Source organism: Lathamus discolor, chromosome 6, assembly GCF_037157495.1.
Source record: "Lathamus discolor isolate bLatDis1 chromosome 6, bLatDis1.hap1, whole genome shotgun sequence".
NCBI classification, from domain to species: Eukaryota; Metazoa; Chordata; class Aves; order Psittaciformes; family Psittacidae; genus Lathamus; species Lathamus discolor.
Genome location: NC_088889.1, coordinates 48233185 through 48245062, shown reverse-complemented (window position 1 = coordinate 48245062; position 11878 = coordinate 48233185). Strand labels below are relative to the sequence as shown.

Below are 11878 nucleotides of genomic sequence, written 5' to 3'. Positions count from 1 at the left end.
AGGCTGGGGACCAGGACGTGCCTGACTGTCCCACTGGGAATTCCCTTGCTTGCAGCAGTGTGAGTGAGGGGGGAAGTGTTGCCTTATGGAGTGCCTGGGATATGGGCAAAACCCTCTGTTTGCTGGCCTTGACTGTTTTGTGTACCTGTCAGTTTAGATAGTGTGTGTTCCCCTGAAATGACCTGTTCTTACAACAGGATACAATGTTGGTTTGCCTAGCCAAAGATTGGAGAAGCAAGTTGCTCCATCACAGGAAGCTGGGAAAATCCCTGACTGCAGAGGGAAGGCTCAGAGGTGCTGGTGGTGTAAGGCACAAGGACGAGCCTAGGCCAGATAAACGCATCAGCCCACACATGAAGATTAGGAGAATGAATCAGGAAGAGAGGAACATGGTTCAGAGCAGGAGTAGCTGTGGGTTCAGTGTACAGAAAGGCTCTGTGATTCATAGGACAAGCCATGAACTGTTGGAAAAGGAGTCTGGACCCCCTCCTTTCTAAGCCCAGCTCAGAGCTTGTTCTGCAGTGCAGAGGAGCCGAGGTGGAAAACTGCTGGTGACACTCGCTACTCTCACCAAGGTCTACATATTGTGCTATTAAGGGGAAGGATTACTTGGTTTAGGGTCCTGGGGAAAGTCTCCATGTTGTGCCCTGTACCCAGTGTATGTACCCAGAGGATTTAAACCATTCCCTGACGCAAGCCTGGAACTTTGGGGCAAGGTGGGCTGAAGCATGGGCCTCCCAAGAGTCAGACTCCTTGGAGCTTAGCACAGCTGGATGTGTCAACCTTTCTGCTTGTGAGAGGGGAAGAAATGGAAAGCTGAAGGAAGGTACAGTGCTGTAATCCATTTAAATCACAGGATTAATAAATTAGTGGATTACGGACAAATACAGCCAACAGGCCCCCTTCTGGTTTTACTGCAGCTGCAGTGTACACCAAGCACACCTTGCTCAAGAGGAAAAGAAGAGAGTCCTCCGCGCTCTTTTACAAGTAGCTTGATGGATGCTGTGAAAATGCCAGTCCTGGTGGGGACACAAGGGATGCCCTGTGCTTTCTGACCCAACAGGTCTAGAAAAATGCCTAGAGTTTGACATTATGCCTGCAGATCTGAGCTATGCGTCTCCAGAGGGATGGCAGTGATTTTGCTCCCATCGGTGCTGTGGTGAGAGTCTGTTTTCCTTGCTCTGCTGCTGGTCCAGTGGTATGCTGAGCCATCTAAACACTGCCTTTATTTTGCAGATGCACTATCTAATTAATCAGCGAGACTCAGTGTCACATCACTGCGTCCAAGAGTGAGTAAATGAGGCTAGATGGTTCTGTGCAAGAACATTGCCTCTCAACATTAAATTAAAGAAGAGCTGTGATATGAAGAACATAAATCAAACTCCTGCTATTGGCAACAGAGAAGCAGATTTCCCCAGGACAGATTACTGCAGAAGATTTCTTGCATCTTCTGGAAAACTTCTGAAATGTTGGCTGCTGCTAGAGAGATGATACCAGAATAAACAGAGTGCAGGTATGACATTCCATTTCCATAAGTGAATGGGCCACAGGGGCAATACATAGCTATTGCCCACTGCACTGCTCAATGTGTTCCCTCAAGCAAGAACAAGATACCGTTGCCTGTGTACCCAAACTCGGAAGTAACAAAGATCAGTGGCCAAGTGAAAAGCCACCTTTGCTTTTTCCCACCCATATCTGCAGCAAGCAGCCTGGGCTACTCACGCAGGGCTCCTGGCTCCCCTCCATGGCTCCCCTTGCTCCCCAGGCCACCTTCAACCCCACTGTAGGGCTGCCTCCACCACCCCAGCACAGAGGGTTAAGCTCAGCTGCGTGTAATCTTTAATGTGATATGTGTACAGTCTCTTCTTGTTACACTCGGGCTCAGTTAGAAAGTACAAGCAGTGAAGGTGAATATTAAGAGCTGCTTAGAAGATTGATTTTTCATTAAGACGGATCTGTTGTAATTAAGCCTAACAGAGATGCTCGCACTAATGCTGTGTTATTTATTGCCTGAATGCAATCCTTTTTTTAGTTTGGTTTTTTTTTTTTTTTAAGTGAAGTTTTTTTAAATGTGAAGTTTCTTTTCTTTTTCTTTCAGTCTTGTACTATTTCTGTTTCTCCCTCTGGAATATATGTTGGTGTGCCTTCTTTCAGTGTCTGTTTTCTCTCAAGACCAACTTTTTTCTGTTGAGTTTAATTGTTTTTCTCCTGATTTATTGTTCCAAGCCCATGCTAGGCAGTCTGTTTATTTATCATTTGGATTATTTTAAAATGGATCCAGAGCTCTAGGTCAGTGTTTAAAAATTAACTAATAAAATACACAAATGAGGCCCAATGGTCAACATAAGATTACACATCCTCTAGGATTCACATGTTATTCCAAATAAACCACTGGGGAATACCAGTCTCAGGCCTTGAAAACATGGAAAATTCACTAATCTGGACTGAAATGGACTGGTATAGAAAATATGTATGGGGACCTGTCACTGATAGCACTGGGCCACTCTTCTGATTGAGCCAGCAGGTGCTAGTATGAGCCCTTAAGAGGAGTGATGGCGATGATAGGGTATGCAAGGAAATGCTGCCATAGCACAGCCCAGGGGGCCACTTCCCACCTCCCTCCTCTCACTTCTAAGTGTTCTGAGAGAACGCATCTCAAAGGAAAATAAGTATAGTGTACACCATGCAACACAGGTCAGCACAGCAGAGTCCCAAACTTCTGTTGCACTTTCCCCTTCCACCATAGAGGCTGCTGGTTCCCTTTGGAAAGGAAAACCAGTGGGAGGCAGCATGTGCAGTTCTGCTTAGAGACACAAAGGCATCCATCACCTCCCCTGTGCTGTTTTGGCACTACCCCAAGCGTGGTACCCTGACAGCTATATCCCTCTCTTCACATTCCATTGCAAAACTTCTCCAGTAAACTAACAAGTGGTATCAGCCACTGTGCATATTTGGAGAGGCAGCTTTGGCTTGTGGAGGGGGAATGGGCAGGAGCAGCAGACCTCAGGAGGGAGCGTGGTGTGGCAGCAGGCTGAAGAGGCTTGTGGTATGGCAAGGCAATGGGACCAAGCCAGCACATCACCCATAGCAAAGCCATTGTGGTGGTCAGCTGGCAGCCACAGAAACCACCCTTCCTACCCCCTGGCAAACATGATGTCCTATGGCTGGTGCCATCAATGCTATGAGGTCCATTGTCCCTGAATAGAGTGTGCACACAGGCTGTGGGTGGCTTGAGGCAGTGGGGTGGAGGTGGTGTCCTTGTTCATGCTCAGAGATGCCTCGCTGGCCAGTCCAAAGAGAGAAGAGCACCGACTGTGGGCTTTGGCACACTGGTTTGACAACTGGGCACATGTAGTTGGTTTGCATGAACATGTGAAGCAGTGGCATTGGGTGGGCAGTGCAGTGTGCCTTGCTCACCTTCCTGCAGAGGAAGGGACATGTCCAGGAAACGTAAGAAAACTGGAGCTGCAGGAACTAAATACACCTGCTCTGTCAGTCACAGCAAAGGCCTGCTTCTGCTCTGAAGACGTACAGGTCTTTCATACTGATGCAAAATGGGAGCAAAACCTCCCCCAGGGTTTGGCTGCACGGTGTCCCCAGAAAAAGGAGGGCTGGTGTGTGGAGGTGCTGATGCTGAACATGGGAACTAGCGCTACTCCCTCTGTGAACAGAAGGGTGTTTTAGCAGTTGCCCCAGTGAAAACAAGATCAGGCTTTTTAGTGCGGTGTTAACAGCTATGTTAAAATCCTCACACTTTCCAACAAAAGAAAGGCCCTCAGAGAAACCCAAACAAACACTCACACAAGCAACACTGGAAGTTGGCTTGAGTTACAAACACAGGAAATTAAATACAAAACCATGTTACAATAGCATTGAGGATCTGACTTAAAACAAGCCAGACAAGAGCATGCACTGTTCAGATTGCTGTATTTTTTCCCTAACCCCACTCCCAGGGGATTGTCTCTATAAATACACACATGTAGTGTATGTTTGTATACACATATTCATGCATGCACAATTTCCACCGCATTAAATAAGCCAGTACAATTAAAATAATACAGTAGCCTTTCTCTGGACTGGCCTTACTCACTATACATGTACATGAAGGTGCTTTAGCCAAAACTGTAAATATCATATGTTATCAGATAAAAGTTTGTTTGTTTGTTTTTTCTTCTTTCCTAAACTGAGATCCTTGCAAAGATTCAGTCTCCAGCACCATTTCACAACAAAGGTGCAACTGAGAGCAGTGCACAGGTGAGAGCAAGGACAAGAAGGCAGGAGTTCCTTAAATAGGTTTCATTGCTGAAGAAAACATAATATTTATTCTTCAGCTTCAATTGCATTAGCAGAAGACACCTTTACTCCAACAGAAATTAACAGTGAGGGTTGTTCCAGTACTGCAGCAGTGCCTGGAAAAATTAGTCTCTTGATAGACAAAGCTTTCCTGGGCTTTACCACTGCTCTCCTTGTGTGCCCTCTCAGCACAGCCAGCATGCTGCCATCAGGTGACATTGCGTGTGCTCTGCAGAAGCCTCTTCCCACCTCCAACCACAGCTGCATGCTGCTGGAGGTCAGTGGGAAGGGGAGGGTGGCCTCAGGTTAACATGTCTTGACTTGCCCCTTTCTTTAGGCAAAGCCCTTTCCCTTTGCTGCAAATCCCTATCTCGTGGCCTCAGTCCTAGGGTACGCTTGTTTTTCTGCTTTTATCTTCAAAACACTCGCAAATGTATTTGAAATGAGAACTCTATTATGTTTTCCTTTCCTTTATTACACTTTGCTACAGTTTGTCAATACTGGCTACCGGTGTTATTTGAGGCCACAGTTGAAAAAAAAGTAAAGGTCCTTCCCGAGCTCTGAACATTTATCTGAAGTTCTGCATAAGGTCACATGTCTCCTCCAGCAGAAGGTCTTGCAAAGTTAAACAAAGTCCCCTCGCTTGCTCCGTCTGAGTAAATACAGACCATATTGGAGTAAATAAACAGCCAGGCAGTGTCCCAGACAATGGGCCTTGGCGATGAATTAATAAACTCTGCCTCTCGCATTAGTAGAGTGTGACTGGAACTGGCAGGGGGCCCTGGCGGGACTCCAGAAACGATTACTAGACAGAGCCAAAGGAGACTTGGCACGGCGCTGAGCCCACAGCTGGAGATTAGGTAACAGAGTCAGAGCGCTCGCGGAGCTGCCAGGGCGTTGGTTACCGTGCCTGAGGAGAGGGTCAGGACTCTGTTTTTGTAGCTCGTATTCACGTAGGGTGCCTATCTCTCAAACTCATGCTGCTCCGGTTTGAAACCCAGAGATTTATTCTGCAGCATCAAACTGCCATCCCCACAGAGGCAGTCGACCAAAATGCCTATGTGGTGAACCTGCAGAGGATGAGTCTGCACCATCCCTGTCCTCTCCACCACCCAGAGCCGCTGGTGTCCTTGGGGAAAACTGGGCTTGGTGGTATTGAAGGAAGGGGACAGCCAGGGCATGCAGTGGGGCAGTGCTGCTTTGAGTGGGGGAGAAAGACTTGGTTCTGTAAAGAAAAGTTTTATCTGGGTTTGTTTTCTGAGCTGGAGGTTGAATTCAGAGGCAGGAAGAAGGAGAGCCCTGCTAATGGCTTGCACTGGGTGTTGGCTGACACCTGTGGGGAGCCACTGCTAAACCAGCCTCTTCCTGAGCTGGACAGAAGTTGTCACTCGGATGCATTAACAAAGGAGGTGTAAATAGGAAGGGACTGTGGACAGATGGTAAAAGTTTTCTGCCAGTTCCTACTGTCTGGGTTGCTTTCATGGGCTATGGTGCAGCAGCCACTGAGCTCTCTCCCAAGCCACAGAAGAACAATCATATTAGAGCTTATAAGTGCAGCAGCCACGCTGGATGAGTGCTGCAGCAACATCAGGTAGCAGGTTAATCAGCTGGGCTACTGCCAGCATGGATTCTCTGCTGACACAGCTGTCCTTCTTCCAAGAGCTGAGCTACTTTCTTCATCCAGAGTTGTATTGTTTTATTTAGACCTGCTTCTTGGATCTCTAACACAGGTCTGCTCATTGCCATGCACAGACATGCCTGTGTTTGTGACTTACATCCCCACAATAAGCTATAAACATGTCAGCAACATCAGGTGGGCTTGGCACTTGTGTGATAGAGTATAGGTGGAGGGGGAAGTGATACCTACTCTTGCTGCAAAGTGTTTTGAGAAGTATGAATGAAAAACTCAGACATTTTCAGTGTGCTGAAGAAGGGAGGCCATATGCTAAACCACTCTCTTCTCATTCATAAAAGGTGAGAAGACTATGGTCTGAACTCCGTCCCCTGAGGGCCCCCACACCATTTTGGTAGCCCCAGCTGCAGCAACATCTCTGAGGCCCATGTCTTCTACATCTCAATGACTGCAACCCTGGAAATAAAAAAGGGAGAAAATCAGTCTTTCTTAGTGCCATTACTATGAATGGAACTACCTGGATTGCTTCAAAAACACACTTTACCCAATATAGGGCGATCAGGAAAGTTACCAAAATGAAGGGAGTGAAGCCTTTTCTTTCACATATATGCTATAGTAAATGGCATTTCTTATCCTCATTTACTGCTGAATCCCTAACCTGTCCTGGACTGAATGCCCCTAGAGAAAAGCAATAATAGTTTCCAGCTCTGAATAGTGCCTTTTGTCATCAGGTTTGAAAGCCGTTCACAATGGAGAGGAATCTCATTTTCTGCTTTTCCACAGGGAGAACGGGGGTCACGCAGGCATAGTCGGAGTCTGGCTCTGCCAGTCTGCTGCCATGGCCCTTCCAAGAACATGGCGGGGCCCTTGCCAGCCACCTTGCTCCACAGAGGCTGAAATGCCACTTGTGCGAGCTTGTCCTATAAACGTTCATTATGGATGCATGGGACTGCAAATGCTGCTCACGTGAGCAGCTGATGGCTGGCTCAAAAGGAGGAGCCTTCCCGTTCCTGCTGACCGGGGCTAAGGTAAAACTCACTCCACAGCCCTTTGCTCACTCCCTCAGCAATCAAGTGCTTTTTTTCTTTCATAACAAACATTTGAAGCTAAGAATTGCTTTCCATTAGCCAAGGTGCAGATTTTGTTCTTCTCCTTAAATCACCTTCAGCTTGGTGAGTGTGGGCACTCCTTGTTAGTGCCTCTAAACATTGCCTGCAGAGAAAACTTCTGCAGAAAGTGAAATTCAGAAGAGCTAATAAAACATTTTCTGAAGGGTCTGAATCTCTCCTTCCAAAGAAAACAAAGAGGTCAGCTGACCTTTCAGCCTGACCCTTTTCTCTTTTTTTTTTTTTCTAAGGCATTAAGAAAAACATTCTGCAAACAATGAGTGCTAGTGGTAATTGTCCCTCCCTTGTGCCCCAGTTCTTGCCAAAAGCAACATTTCAATGGCTATGGGGGGTGGAGGTTGAAAGCAAATGAGTGAGCAAGCAAATGCTGGCTTTCACACATCAGTGGCTGGCTACACCCTGACCACATCCAAGGAGGTTCAAGGTGAGGGAGTTGAGCTCTCAGGCTGAGCTTTACAGTTGTAGGTATCTGAAATACTGCAGTCCAAGTATGGGAATCTGTATCAGAAGCATTCAGAAAGCCCAGTCAAAGGGTAAGAAAAGGGTCACACAGTGGTAAAGTATAATCCAGATCAACATCTCTTCGATCATCTGCTGAATTCCACCTTATGTCACATGCCACATCTACTCATCCCTCAGCCTGTCGTCGTCCTTCTAGTGCCAGGGAGAGTCCTGGTGTGAAAACAACCTCATGTGCGAATAAAAAAAGTGCTGGTTTTATATGAGAAAACCCTTCTTGTACCATTTATCTCCATTGTTTTCCAGCACTAGGACCTGCAGTGGATCCTGCTGTGACATGTTTCCAGCTGCAAAAGGAATCAAAAGATTTAGGGCTGAGTTCCCTCCTGATTCTGGAACATGTTCCACTGTGCAATCTTTTGTAATATCTCTCTGCAATAAAAGCACTAATGCTCTCCAAGAGGCCTCCCCCTTTCACTTTCCTCATAAGAAGTGATGACAAGCTCCCAGCCCAATTGTCTACACACATCCTTAAGTGCAGGGAGCCAGAAAGTTTGCTACCTTTCCTAGTTCTGACACTAACCTGTACACTGGTCCTGGGCAAATCACTTAAGCTTTACCCCACCCAGACAAAACGTTCACAGAAATCCACTCTTGCTAATACTGGAGCAGCAGCATTAGCACTGCTGGGAGATGGCTGTAGACACTGGGGCTTTCAGCTGCCTCCAGGACTCTGCTGGCAGAAAAGACCTGCCTATGCCAGGGCTCATCTTGCTAACTCTGGGGCAGCTGAATCAGTTCTGTAAAAGCACACTGGTACTGTCAAGGTCCTGCCTTTGAACGTGTTTCTCCAGCTGTAAAATGTGGATGGAAGCACTGAGCCAGCTCTGTAAAGGTCTGCTGAGATTTAAGCTATGTTGGCATCCTCCTCAGTGTCAGTAGAGCTGGCAAGCATGAGGAAAGTGCAGGATGGTTTCTACCTTCCTTTGAATCATACTGTAAAACTCCACAACCCTGAGAACAGACCTCATAATTCCCAACAAGCACACAAGGTGCTTGTGTGGGAGGGAAAGAAGAGGTTTGGGGAGGGGGGTTAAGTAAACAACGCATCCAGAATCTTTTTGTTACCCTCCAGATTACTTCTCCTCTTCAGCAGGAGTTTGTACAGCAAAGTACAATTTTGTGGCTCTTCTTCAAGACCATCAATATAAAAATATCAGCACTGTTTTTATTATCTGAAAAAAAGAGCTCAGAGCTGAGTTTTCGTGAGCAATGTTCGGTTCATTAAACAATGACTCAGACTAGGTTTTGTGGTGAAGGATTCAGCTTTTCCTTAGTGGTAGGATCAAGATGTCCTGTTTTCATGATAATCTACCTTTCATCTGTCTCACATTGCAAAATTCGTTTTTACCTTGATCCCACAGAAACATCTTAGCTTCTTGCTTTTGTTATTGTAAATTATTTACTTTAGAAATGCTGAATCATGACAATGAGGTTAGAGAAAATCACACTTGTATTTAAACCGAGAATTGTTCCCACATCTTCTGAAGATTCCTGGACTATTATTTTTGTGTGTCCTTATGTTCTGCGGGTTAGAGAAGTTAAGTGGCACATGGTTTGCCCTCCTCAAAAAGGTTCAAACCTAGACCTTTTACCCTGGAGATACCTAATTCTAGCAAATGATGCCTGCTAGAGGAACTGTGCCTAAACATGGGAGAGCTGTGTGGGCAGTCACAGTGCTGGCTTCCACCAGACTGCCCCAGAGCATGTCTGACCATTCTGCTGCTGGATGGGCTCCTTGAAGCCTGGGTGGCAGAACAGCAGTGGGTCCCGGGCTGCAGCTGAACGGCCTCATGTTGTCCATGAACAGTATGGCATACACCTGAACAGAAGCAGGCTGCAATTCAGAGGAGTGCTCCAGAATTCCTGTGTGTGAACACCTGAAGCTTATGTTAATAACACTTTGGGCTTGCAAAAATTGGGCTAGAAATCTTCTGAAAAATCTATTTCCTATTTGACCAGAAACACAACGGACAGGAATTAGAGCCCCAGTCCCAGGTGTGCACCACAGCTCCCCAAGCAGCCTGGAAATACAAGTACATTTTGGTCTGCACAGTGTGGTTATTACCTAGCTGCAACACTGCCCTACCAGTGTAAGGGCTACCTTGCTCCTCACCATAAGCTGTGTCCCACTGGCTGAATCACACCTGCTGTAAGTGAAGACATGCACTGGTTTCCTGTCATCCACTGACAGGCAGCTGCCAAGGCTCCCTCCGTGTGCAATCACAAATTAAACTGATAACTTGTTTGTGTGTCAAACAGCTAAAGTGAATGTGAAAGCTGACATAGGGTGACCTGCCAGGTGGTGTGAGCAGTACAGCAGTGAGTGACTACTGGCAGATGAAAATCAGTCTGAGCCCAGTATATATTTTTCCCCATTTCTTACAGGTTTTTATGGACACAAAGATGCAGCAAGGCAGGTAGAAGACAGTGTGAATGTGAAAAAGCCATAATTTACACTTTGTGGTATAATATCTGCTTACAGGTGTCTGCTTCACCACCCTGTGCACTGCCTGTGGGATTATTGAAACACCAGCACTACTTCGAGAGTAAAAGGTATTGGGATACAACTGGTGGGTTGGTGATGGCAGACAAATCTCTGCTCTGAGCAGTGGCTGGCCTCAGCTGATCATTCACTGGCTCCTCTTCTCTGGGCCAGTTAGGAGCCCACCACATCTAACAGTGGCGGCCACTCGCCTGCTGCATCTCTGCTCCACTGAGCACTGCCTGACTTGCAGAAAGGCAGATAGGGGCCACCTTGTTAGTCATTTAATGAGTAAACAGACCATTTCTCCAGTGTTATCCAGGATCACTCAGCCTGAGCCAGGACACCAGCCTGGCAGAAAGGGAGCTCTTGTTCTGGCCTCTCTCTGCAGCAGCTGGCAGGGGGCTTGTCCCCTGAAGCAGAACAGGACTGCCACACAAGCGAGCCCACTGGGTACAGAGCATGTGGGATGACCCACGACGATGGCTTTTTCCAGAGGCCAGCTCAACCTGCATCAGCTAATACATGTTTTCTGGGTTTCTTTTATATCACCACTGACTCTTTTTTTTTCTTTGTTTGTTTGTTTTTTTAATATTACCACTGATAGTTGAATTTTCCATTTTAGTGACTCTCATCTTCTGGAGGTGCTCTGTAATTGTGGATTATTTAAGCCTCAGCACATTTTTAAGGCAGGTTTTATACTCCCTTTTACAGAAGGGCTGGGTGAGGCCAGGCTGCCATGGGAAGGTGCATGCCAAGCTGCATCATGGCCAGGGATAAAGCCCCATTTTCCTCTCTTAGTTTCTGCAATGGGATATTGTCTGCTTAATCCAGGCAACTGTGTCAAGGGATGGGGTTTCCCAGCAGGATGGTGTGATGGTTTGTGTGCATGTGAGAGCCCAAGGGGAATCACAAATGAGCGCTGAAGTGCTTTTGGCTTCTCCAGTGGCCAAATAACTATCTTGCTTGTTAGTTGCCCTGCATTTTACAGCCCTTCCCATCCTGCCATGAATTCATCTACTGTGCTCTCAGGTAGTGTTAACCTGCTTATAGGCACTGCTGCAAAGCAGCCACTAATTTAACTTGGGCTGTAAGGATGTTGAGTGCAGAGCTGTGAGGATCTGTTGGACAGTAGTAATGCCTCCAGTTTTCTTTTCTCCCAGGCTTTCCCAGGACGCCGTGCATGCATTTGGTGCTTGCTGCTTCTCCTTATGTAATTCTTTGCCACCCTGTCAAGGAGTTGCATGCATGCTGCCCATGCCAGCAAGGGGAGAAGCGTGTGCTGAAGGACTTTGAAGCAATGCAGGGCTGAGGGGGAGAGCGCAGGACCCACAAAGCAGGAATCTTTTGGTTGCGTGTTAACGCTTAGAAACCCGCCAGAAATGGGACAAATGCAGGAGTGCAATTAGGCAACCATATTCCCGGCTGTTTGCAGGGAGCGTTCATTCCCCCTTCCCAGCTGTGCTGGGGTGGAGGTGAATTTCCAGTGCAGCGGGAACACTAACAAGTTAATGTTTAACATTATTATTACCTCATCTTCCAGAGGCTCCTTCTAAACATAACAATTGACGACAGGCTCCTGATAGTTCGGAGGAGACCGACCTCAGCCCTAAGACTATGATGAATATGATTTCCCTTCCCCCTCTGTTTTGATTTTCTGCTCTGTTACTCCAGAGCATTGGCTGGCCATGACCCCTGGCTGCTTTTTCTGTAATTACCAGCTCCTGCCAGATTTACTGTGGAAGTTAATGTCTGTTCCAGCCAAGTCAGCCCCAGTGTTCTATTGTACGAGACAGTAACCCCTTCAGTACAGGCAGAGCC

The 11878-nt window shown here is 46.9% G+C and overlaps 1 long non-coding RNA gene across 1 annotated transcript; it reads left to right on the top strand.

Annotated features, from left to right (window-relative positions):
* Window positions 1-380: 380 nt before the first annotated feature.
* Window positions 381-10126, top strand: LOC136017291 (uncharacterized). The gene is made up of 3 exons (XR_010613887.1): window positions 381-1159; window positions 1237-1513; window positions 10058-10126. It is a non-coding gene; the product is annotated as an uncharacterized LOC136017291 (long non-coding RNA).
* Window positions 10127-11878: the final 1752 nt, after the last annotated feature.